Source organism: Hipposideros armiger, unplaced genomic scaffold, assembly GCF_001890085.2.
Source record: "Hipposideros armiger isolate ML-2016 unplaced genomic scaffold, ASM189008v1 scaffold_57, whole genome shotgun sequence".
NCBI lineage: Eukaryota > Metazoa > Chordata > Mammalia > Chiroptera > Hipposideridae > Hipposideros > Hipposideros armiger.
The window spans coordinates 1,837,215-1,848,572 of record NW_017731407.1 but is presented as its reverse complement, the minus strand read 5'-3'; the positions used below and the strand labels follow the sequence as shown (position 1 = coordinate 1,848,572).

Sequence of the window (11,358 nt, the reverse complement as noted above, 5' to 3'; positions counted from 1 at the left end):
GAATTTAAGGTATTATCCATAATTTCAAAGGTAAAAAATATATTTCTGTGATTAAAATATATTGGTTTTAAGCAGATCATAGACGCAATTTAACTAATTATAAATATATACTCTCTGTCTCTCTCTCTCTCTGTTTTACTAATATCTCACATTTCCCCTCATTTATCTTTCTTCTTCTGAACTGGCTTTTTCATAACAAAAATATTATCCTTTGAAGCGACTTCTTTCAGATGACAAGAAAGATGAGAATTTATATTTAAATTGGGAGTCATTGTGGTATCGAATTTTACCTATATATTATCTTAAAGACATGAGTTTAGACAGGGTCACTCTGGAAAATTTCTATGAAAGTATTTTACAGAGTGAGCTTTGATGGATTATAAATGCTTTGGGCATGACATCTAGGGCTGGTATTTTGAGAGCAGACTTCTGTAAACACACACACACACATACACATTTGCAACTACTCTGTCATAAACAAAAATAAGTAGAAGCTATTTTATACATATATAATAATTAAAAAATAGAAATTGATAAATAGAAAAATAGATGATAGATTAGAAATAGAGATAAAAATGAAAATCCATTTTGCACAAGCTGTTCATTTATGACCCTGGCTACTTAGGGTCTCCTTAGTGTTTGGATAACTGGATATCAGTTCCCCTCTCTTATACATTATTTGCCTTCCACACTTTGAGTCAAAGTGAGCTGATGATTTTCTTGAGTTTTATTATAGGTATTTTTATCAGAGTAGACTTACACTGGCTTTCATCCTGGAATTGTGGCCATTACAGTGTTCCATGCTGAATTCTAGCCCTTTTTAGCAGTACCATCTCAAATGCCAACCCTGCCACAAAGTCCATCGTGACACTTGAGGCATTTTAGATCCCTGTAAATTCCCAGAGAATTTTGCTTGTATTTTTTGAATGATGTGATTTGTCATGTCTTTTTTTTTTCTTTCTTAGTGGGAGGTTTTCATTCCTTCCCTATAATATCTTTGACGAAAATTCTAGCACATAATAGGTTCCTGATAAATATTTCTTGAGTTGCATTGAATTGAATTTGTAGACAAATTGTAAGCTGATTTATTTAACAGAATCTTTCTAACAGCCCACCTATCTGTTCTATTAATAGTTATTATGTATTATCTTCCTAATTCTAGTGATTTCTGCACAGATATAAATAAACTCATTCCCTCATCTATTAGAATTACTAATTTTTCATTAGTTTTTCTGAATATAGATATGTTATTCATCAAAAACATTATAATAAACCTTTCATACAAACAAGCATCAAGCACTAGTCAGGTGCACTCTATGCAACTGTCATATTTTAAATGGCTTAATGATAGGAAGGGACGAATCTTTCAAGTATTTTTCATCAGTCTATTTATTATTATTTTTTTATTTTTGAGATAGAAACACTAAATAATATACAAATCAATGTATAGCAATGTGAACATTACCATCATCATTGTGACCCAACAAAGTGTATAATACTTTAAAACATAATAGCAACATAGTGAAGAGTTAAAACAATTTCATTGATTTTTATTTCTAGCTCTTAATGCATCACTGGTCTTCTTCCTTTCAAGAGTCAATTTCCTTTACTACACTTGCTCATTCAGGATAAATGTTTTCTATCATAGTTATGTTACCATCACTAATAATTAGAATATATGTGAGTATCCTGATGCTTAGCTCTAATGTTATCTCCAGAGTCAATGCCAATGGAACTACCATTTGTGGGAAACTGCCTTATCCTTTTGCTTTCCAGAAGTCGTTTTGGGTACCCTCCTTTGATTAAGAGTCCATGTTTCACTCAAACAGAAGTCTATCCTGAAATTCTGGTCCATTACATAATTTTCAGAAGCTGGAAGAAAATCATTTGCATCATTTCTGTTCCCAGATCTGTTCAATATATACTTCCAGTCTGTCATGCCTGAAATTAATTTTTTACAATCTGGATCTTTACTATATGCTAAAAATTCAGTACAAAAAAGGACCTCCTTCTGCAGAGAATATGTAAGCCAGAACATCATGTTCCATCTTTATAATAAAACACATAGTTCCTATCAGAAGGCAAACTTTTGTTTCAAAATGTTTGAAGAGAATGATTCTTTAAAATATTTCAAATAGTTACTTTTATAAAAGTGAAAAGATTCCTATCTAAAATATATTTCAGCCGGGATGATATATTTTGTGTGTAAACTGAACAACTTTTTATTTGAAGCTATTTTCCTTTCCTATTTCATGCTTCTGAGGTTGGAAAACAAAATAAAATTATCCTGAAAATAGTTTCTCTGAAAATGTGTTCAAATGTATGACTGTTAAAAATATGTACTAATTGTTAATATCTATGAAGTTTTAAACAAATAATAGTATACCATTATGTCTCTTTAGTCAAGAAGCTTATCAGACTTACATCTTAAAATGCTGTTTTTCACAAAGTATAAAATCATTTCTCTGATTTTTTTTTCAAACAAATTTCAAATGCTAGAAAAAGAAAACATAATTACATTAAAAACAAAATGAACAAAAACTCTTTGTATGATCTTGGGAAGATTAGCTAGCTCAGAAACTGTGCTCATTTTTCTGTTAAATGGGAATAGGCAAATATGAAGATTTAATGAAATAATGCTAATGGCCGTAACACAGAGCCTGCATTAGATCCTTCTCCTTCTCTTATTCTTCCTCCCTCTTCCCCTCTTCCTTTGATTTCCCTTTCTCTTTTCCTTCATTCTTTTTTAATTTCAAAATCAGAAATTTTGGAGACTTTAGAAGTATATAGCATTTGACTTGGATACAAGATTCCAACTGAGACATATATCACACCGAAGTCATTCTTTGTCCTTATTAATTTCCTCTAGAGCAGTGGTTCTCAACCTGTGGGTCGCGACCCCTTTGGGGGTTGAACGACCCTTTCACATGGGTTGCCGGGTACTCGTATGTGGGCGTATCTGCATGTGGGCCTGGAGACGGATAGAGGAGCGGTGTCTCGGTTCCTAAGACCATCGGAAAATATGTGTTTTCCGATGGTCTTAGGCGTCCACTGTGAAAGGTTGAGAACCGCTGCTCTAGAGGTTTTATTGATTTTTGTATACATAGTGAATTTGTCACAGACTGATTATAAAAACAATATAATTTTGTATTTTTCTTTACACAAATACTATGTTTCTAAAATGTTTCCCTCATACTTTTTGGTGCTATATTATTTAGTGGATGGATGTTTGTTAATGTTTGGCCTTTATATTTTTTCAAAACTAAAGAATAAATGATAGACTTCTTTAGTTCATTTAGTTTTTTTGCATTAACTTCTAATTTGCTTGATAATAATACTAACACATATGATTGCTTTATACAACATTTATTGATAAATATTTGTCATTATTTCACTTTTAACTTTCTGGATTCTTTTTGTTCTGGGTCCATTTTTTATACATAGCTAGCACTTTTTTTCTCAGTTCAATCTGATATTTTATATTTTATTATTTGTACTTTATTTCCATTCATTTTTATATAAGGTTTGCTGTTTTTCATCCACTACATATTTTTATTAGTTAGGTTTAACTGATGCTTCCTTTTCCACCGTAGCTTTGATGTTTGCATTAGGTTGACTAATCTAAGACACTATTCCACAACCATGTATATTAGTCTAAACTTTTATGGAGTGTAAATAATACTGTCTTTTGCACAACCTCTCTCCCTCCTTGCTTTTAATTTTTCAACAATTTTATCTGTCAATTTGACATTAATATTTTTCTTTTTATATTTTGATTACTCTTGCTCTTTCTACTAGTTGTTGAAAGTAAGTCTTTTTAGATTGCTTGATCAGTCAGAATCTACTCTGATACTGCTAAGCATCTCAAACATCATGAAGGGGCACTACTTAAGTCATTTGGCCGCATGTGTCTAAAACTCAGTTCACAGTGGCATAAGGAAAAAAAAAGTTTATTTTTGTCACATTGCCATATCCTGAAAGTGACAATTCCAGGGCTCGATGGTAGCTTCTCCATGACATTAAGGACTTCATCTCCTTCAGGATTTTCACTCAGTTGCGTTCAGCATGATCTGTTGCCATTAGGCTTGTCATACCATGCTTATAAGATAACTAGGAACCACTAGCATTGTATCTGAGTTCTGAGAAAAAAACTATTAAAAAGCATATGCCTTCTAACTCTTTCCTTTTAAAAAGCAGTCTTCAAAGCCTCAGCTGGAAAATTCCACTTATGTTTCACTGTGTCAGAACCTTGTCAAATGGTGTTTTTATCCATAAGAGGCTAAGAAATGTTGTGTTTTATCTGGGGACATTGTTGCCTCATACAAAATCAGGAGTCTATTGCAATCACAACAATGCAGAGAATGGATATTCCATAGGCAAGTAGCAAAGTCTGCCAAGGGGATTAGCTCTCATGTTAGTATCACATATTTCTATTCTCCCCCAGCCATTGCTAATTGGCTGTGTAGCAGACCCCTAACTTTGGATCAACAAAATTTTCTAATGTGTCAATTGGGAATTATGACTCAAAGAGAATAGTTCATCTATGATGGATGCTGGAGCTAAGAACCAAGGCTGGGACACTCATTGTCTACCATATGTGTGTTGCAATGGGATAACCTGGAGAGAGAAAAGAGATAAAAACTGAAATTGTTCTGCAGAAAGTTGCAGAGCTGGAATACCATGTAGCCTCAGTGAAACAAAGAGCAATTCCGCCCACTGTTCCTTCAACACGTCACCCTTTCTGTTCCAGCTAATTTGATAGTATTTCTGTTTCTCAATTCAAAGATATACTAGAATATATCATCCTCCCCTCTTGGTGTTTTTATTTTATTTTTGTTTTGTTTCAGTACTTCTGTTTAGCTAGAATTTAAACTCTATGGGAGAAAGTATCCATATGTCTATTGAATATTATATTTTCTCTGCCTGGCATCGTGTGTTATCAATAATGAATGAGGCTTTATTATAAACTAAGCCCCCCTTAATTTTATTATTTCTTATCTTTGGTTTTTAAAATTGGTTTCACTACCTGTTTTCTAGAGCAGCACTACCTTTTAGTAGCATAAGAGTACCTCTGTTTTTTGTGTGTGTTTTTAAAGATTTTTATTGGGGAATTGGGGAAGGGGAACAGTGTTGGGGAATTGGGGAAGGGGAACAGCCAAGTTGTTGTCCTTCAATCCAAGTTGTGAAGGACGCAGCTAGCTCAGCTCCAAGTCCAGTCACCATCGGGCCTCCCGTTGGCTGCTCACGGCAGCTCAGCTCAAGGTGCTGTGTTCAATCTTAGTTGCAGGTAGGTGTAGCCCACCATTCCATGCGGAGTTGAACCGGAAACCTTGTTAGGAGAACGTGCTCTCACCAGCTGAGCCAACCTGCCACCTGTTGGCAGCTCAGCGGCAACTCAGCTCAGGTGCAGCTCACTGGCCCATGTGGGAATTGAACAGTTAATATTTGAGGAGATACCTGAACGTTCCCTGCCACATTTGTAAACCAATTGAGAAATAATACAAAGAAAAAGATAGAGAGGGCCACCAAAATATCATCTTGATAGAAGGTCTTCAAGTAAGAATTGGGTTATATCTGTATTCTAGTATGTTTCCTAATGCTGAACCGCAGCAGTAGGCATACTCACCCACCCAGCAGTGCTGGAACAAGAAGAAAAGCGTGAACTAAATTACATTGCCTTAGGCATTAAAGTTCAAAGAAATTAAAGTAAAGAAACTCAGTTGTGGGACTCTCCCAACAAAAGGTTAATTTTGGCATTATGGATTTAGCATACGGCAGGGCCTGTATTCCACCTATGCATAATTTCTCCTCTCTCAGAAAGTTCCATTTGAGCTATCATTAGATCCTTCCATATGTTTATGAATTTGACTTCATGGTATCCCCATTGTGAGTTATGTTTACAAAGTTCTTTCTTTTCAGCACAGTATATTCAGAGCATCTGGTTTCCCAGTTTTCCTTTGGTCCCATATTTCCGCATTGCAGAATTGAATTGAGTACTTTCCAGTCACAAAGATGGTATCTCATCACAAGCAGACATTTCCAGGTCTCCGGCACTGTGACTGTTTCCATTGCCTCTTATGGAATTGCTTAGGCATAAGAAATACACTTATGAAGGAAGTTTTCTTCTTCATATGTAATTAACCAATCTGGAACAAATGTGTCATCATGTAGTGGAAGATAATTCTTGAAGCTTATGCAAAAAATACATTAATTTTACATTATTTTCCCCACGTTTTCTTTCCTAGTGTGAATGTAAATCGGATTTGAGTTAGTTGATCTAGCACTGTCTGCCTAGGGATGGAGCTCACAATGTAAATTAGAATCTCATTAGTACATGAAACTCATTTGTCAACTTAAAACCACTGATATTGTTCTCACCCCACTGTCATAAAAACTCGTCCAGTTTCTCCTCTGTGTCCCCCCCACCCCACCCCCGCACCGTCCCATTAAACCTTTGCTTCAGGTGCAACTACTTGTGTGTGATCTAGGAAATGGAAAGAGGCCAGGAGTGTGAGACAAATAGCTCTCAGACTGACAGGAGAGAAGGAAGCGTCCCTCCCTGCTCATCCCTCTTTGCAATTCCTGACCTCTTCACTGCAGTCATACGTGAACGACAATTTAGTTTGACATGACATTTTGTGTATTACTGTTTTTCTTTAAGCATTCTGAGGCTAGACTTTCTTTATATTCTGACATTGATTTTGTACCAGCTTTCAATTCAGTTTAGGTTTAGATTTGGTCTTTAAGCCTCTCAAGTCTTTTGTAATACACTCTTTTTGTCTTTTTTTTTTTTCCTCTCTAATTTATCTATTGAAGACACTGGATTTCTCTAACTACATCCTTATGCTATATGTTCCTCTGTACCCTGCATATTGCAAATTAGATCATGAGGCTCAATCAGATTCAAATTTGGGATTTTGGCAGGAAGTCTCCATAGCTGGTATTGTATACTTGTTTCATGAGGTATACAATTTCTGGGTATCTCAATTGGTGATGTTAATTCACACTGATTGCCCAGATGTAATTTTATTAGTCATTTTAAAAATGGTCATATTCTTCCATTATCTTCTATGTCTATCATTTTATCTGTTTTTATTGCAGAAATTAATTATCTCTTCCACATTTCATGTTTCTCAATTATATTTCCTGTTTTATGAACTGATTATCTGAACCACTACTTAACTATTTTCAATAATGACTTGCATTGTTCTTTAAGAAGATTTAATCAGTTCAACTTTTGTTTCCCAGCCATTTTTCTGTTTTTTATTCCTTCCTAAAGAATAGCAGCTGTTTTCAAAATTTACTTTTGTGTTGGTGTTCTATATAAGGGATGCCACAGGTATTTTTTTCCCTCAACTTTTTTCTTTTACTCAGTTCTTTAAAACTTTATTAAGTCAAGTTATTATTGTTGTGCCTCATCTTTTCTTGTGATTCTTTGGCCAGCCTTTAGAGACCAAGTCTAAGTGTAGGCAGATTTGAGATATTGTGGCACGTGCTCAGTTTATGGCTTTGTTTGGTATTGGGGAAGTACAACTGGTGCCATTGCTAGAAGAAAAATGCCAAGATCCAGCTATAAGCTGAAGGAATGACTTAGTGTAGGGCCAAAGGGAAGATTCTATTTTTTCTCTTCGATGCTGAAGCTTTTGTTTTTATATCCATAGCAGAATCATCAGCATGATGTATCATGTGGATTTGGGATTGGGGAGCACACTGTCTTGGAGAGATGTTTTCATTCCTCTTCTGCACAATAAAAATTGGCTCTACTTCTTTTGTATTTGAAACTGAAGAGCATGTCAACTGGAGATGAGCATTTCACTCCTGCCCTCTTTCTTAGACCCTCAGAACTGGATTTAGAATTTAGGCCAATTCTTTTTTTCAGCTTCACTGAGGTGTCATTGTTATACAAAAAAAAACCTGCACATGCTTCATGTATACAATTTGATGAGTTTGGACGTATGTATTTCTCTGTGATACTATCACCGTAATCAAGGTAATAAAAAAATCCATCACCTCCAAAAGTTTCTTTGTGTCCATTTATTTTGTTTTGTTTTATTTTAATGGTAGTCACATTTAATGTAAGATCTACCCTCTTAACATATTTTGAGGTATACAACATTGTATTGTTAACTATAAGCACTCAGGCCAATTTTTGCATCTACCCTTTTCTTTTTGTAGTCCCAACATTATTGGCCATATTATGGGCTGGGATGTTGAGGCCATCCTCAGTGTTATATTTCCTATATTGCACACAATAGATTGACCCTACTGAGCCAAATGCTTTGAATCCAGCCTATAGCTGTAGGACTTGTAGTTTCACTCCTCCCTGGTTTGCAACCCTGACCTCTGGCAGCATGCCTTTCCAAAGTGCTGCCTAGGGATCTGACTGACAGAAAACACCATTGCTTGGTCCTACCCTATTAGGTGAAAGAATGTAGAATATCATGCACATTTGATTTTTCTGTCATTCTTGTAAACAATAGCTGAGAATTACTTTTCTCTTTAGGATGATTTCATGAAATAAGAAATAAGGGAGAAATAAGAAATTAGGGAGAAATAAGAAAAGGGAAATTTAGTTATATTTGTATCTTCTAAGAAGACCATTGTATGAATTTATAAAAATCTATTCATTTCTGAATACACATTCATAATAATTAATTTACTTTTGCATAAGAAGGCAGAATATCTAGTAATACAGTATTACTTTTTGTATTCCCCATCCTAGTTTGGTAAAAGTGACACCTTTCTAGTCAATCATAACCAGAAAATGACTGTGCTACACCAAGGCTACTGCTGTGAGAAAACCCCCAAAGTGGCAGGGGTTTCATAAATTCAAGGCAGCTGTTTCTATGGTAAATTTTATTTCTTTTCTTCAGGTCATGCATCAATATATCAACAAAGAGTTAATTGGAAACAATGCATATAATACAATTCTGATTATCATCCTTATTTTGTGTAAAACTTAATTCTGTCATTGTCTACCTATTTAAACTTAGGATTTACATTTTGATTTTGGGGGAAAAAAATGAAAATTTCAACTAATAAAATTATCAAAAGGCCACCTTCAAAATAAGATTAAACACTGGGTCTGGCATATTTACAACACACTTGTATAAGTAGTTTTTTTTCTTTTCATTTCTTTTTTTTTCCCTCCCTTCCTCCATCCCTCCCTTCCTTCCTTTCTCCCTCCTTCCTATTTTAATTTTTTGTTCTTTTCTTTTTGTAAGAAAGGAGTTTTAACTCTACATTTTGTGTTCATTCCTCACTTAGGGGGAGACTGGATTAGAATAAAGTGTGAAAACTGTATTCAGAGTTGCTCTGTATAATTAATGAATCATCTTTAAGCAGAGAATCAGGATGTTAAACTTTGCTGACTGATTATTAGTACAAAAACCTCCACATTCTGACTCACTGTTTTCTCATCCCTAAGATCTTGATCTTTACCAGTGTTCATATCACAAATGTTGAATCCAAAGGGTTTGACCTTCACCTAACTTCAACACTAGTTTCTTCCAGGCCTGTGGGCCACTAAAGAGAAATAAGAACATTCTTTTTCAAATGCCACTAACCTCTGCTGGCTTCATTACTGGACTGACTTATTAATGTTTAACCACTCAGTCATAAAATGTTGGTCATAACAATTGTATTCAGTCAAAGTGCCACATTGAAATTTATAGGGATGAAATTATTTTTCACAGTGCCAATGATGAATAAGTCAAATTAGGTAAATTCCTTTATGTGTATAGAAAATATAATATGTCATTTTCAATTTTTAAAAACAATAGTATCTCATTGAGGATTGCATCCAATCACATCATGTGTGTTGTACAGCAGTTCTAGTCACTTTTCAGCCACCTTTTCTTTCCTTTTTTTTGTATTTTCTCTACCTAAATGATAGGAATTATTTTCTCTTTCTTCTCTCACTCTGTTTACTTCATACATACTACCCAATGGTTAATTAACAATTCCATCTACTTTATAGTTCTATCTCCACTACTGTTGTCTTAGTCCATGTTTTCAGAAGCTTCTGCTTGCCTGAACTACAGAATTTGCAAAAGCTTCTTATTTGCCTGCCACAATGATCTTCCTACACCACTTTTTGTCCATTTTGCTACTAGAGTTTTATCCATCTAAAAAACAAAACTGATTACTCATTCCCTCCCTTAGAAACCTTTACTAATTTCTGTTTGCATATCAGAGCTCCTTAGTTTGATGTATAATGCCTTTGGGATCTGCCTCAAACTTTGATTAGGTAGGTGGTCTCATGTACAGTCTGAGTGATCCTCCTGTACTTTTATTAAGAGAAAACACAGGACCAAGTAGAATTCTGGGTTTAAAACCTGGCAGGAGCAGAGGTTTAGTACATTTTAGTGTCACTTATGGTATTACTCTTCCAGAATAGTCTATAAATAAAGACGGATTTAAATAGAAAGTCCAAAAACCTCACATGTCACCACATTTGAGGTCAGATGGTCCAATAGCAGAATCAAGTCTTAAATGGTTTAATAGCCAGGGTAACCTCTGGAAAAAGAGTCCAACAGGTAAATCCGTGGGTACAAATCAGGAGGCATAACCATCTTAAGCCTGCGAGTAACCGTCTTCATTGATTTATATTTATTGAGAGAGATAGTAAATTGACAGAGAGTGCTGGATGATTGAAAAAGACTAACTTGTTACCTTGAACAAGCAGCTCCAAAATCATAGCAACGTATGACAGTAAACATTAATTTCTTGCTTATACGTTTGTAAATTAGCTCTGCTTTACTCCACATGTCTTTTCATTCTAGAATCTACTGGGAAGGAGCAGCCTCTATACGGGATATGCTATTTTTCTGGCAGAGGACAGAAGGAAGCTCAACCAAACCATGTAAGCACATTTAAAACTTCTGCCCAGAGGGCATATGTCACATTAATTAGCAAAAGCAAGTCATATGGATCAGGCTGACAATGGGGTTGGAAAGTATCTATACCTAGGGGAAGGCAAGAGTTTGGGTGAATTATACTCCTAGAGGGGGAAGAGTTGATAAGTGGGAACAATAATAAAATATACCATATATCTCACATGTATTATACCTTATGAGTCTCCCCTACCTCTCATGTGGAGTTCATCATTTTAGGAAACTACTATGTATGCTTAGCCTTGTCCTGGGATAATTTGAATATTTGATATCTTATTGGTTAGGTTATACATGACATCAGATAATCAGGTATAAGACAATTAATTACAATTTTTAAGTGATATGTAGTTATTTTTATAATTATTTGTTTGCATATTTTTACTTAGGTTACCAGAGCACGATCTAAACTTTTCAGACATTTCTATACCATATAGAAGGCATTTTCTTTTTCTTTTTTTTTTTT

The 11,358-nt window shown here is 34.8% G+C and overlaps 1 long non-coding RNA gene across 2 annotated transcripts in view; it reads left to right on the top strand.

Annotated features, from left to right (window-relative positions):
* LOC109381983 (uncharacterized) overlaps window positions 1-11,358 on the top strand; it is a 162,859-nt gene that overhangs the window by 133,246 nt on the left and 18,255 nt on the right. For both annotated transcript variants that reach the window (XR_002123850.1, XR_002123851.1), the window contains one exon: window positions 10,785-10,864. This is a non-coding gene — a long non-coding RNA (uncharacterized LOC109381983). The remainder of the gene's footprint in view (window positions 1-10,784; window positions 10,865-11,358) is intronic.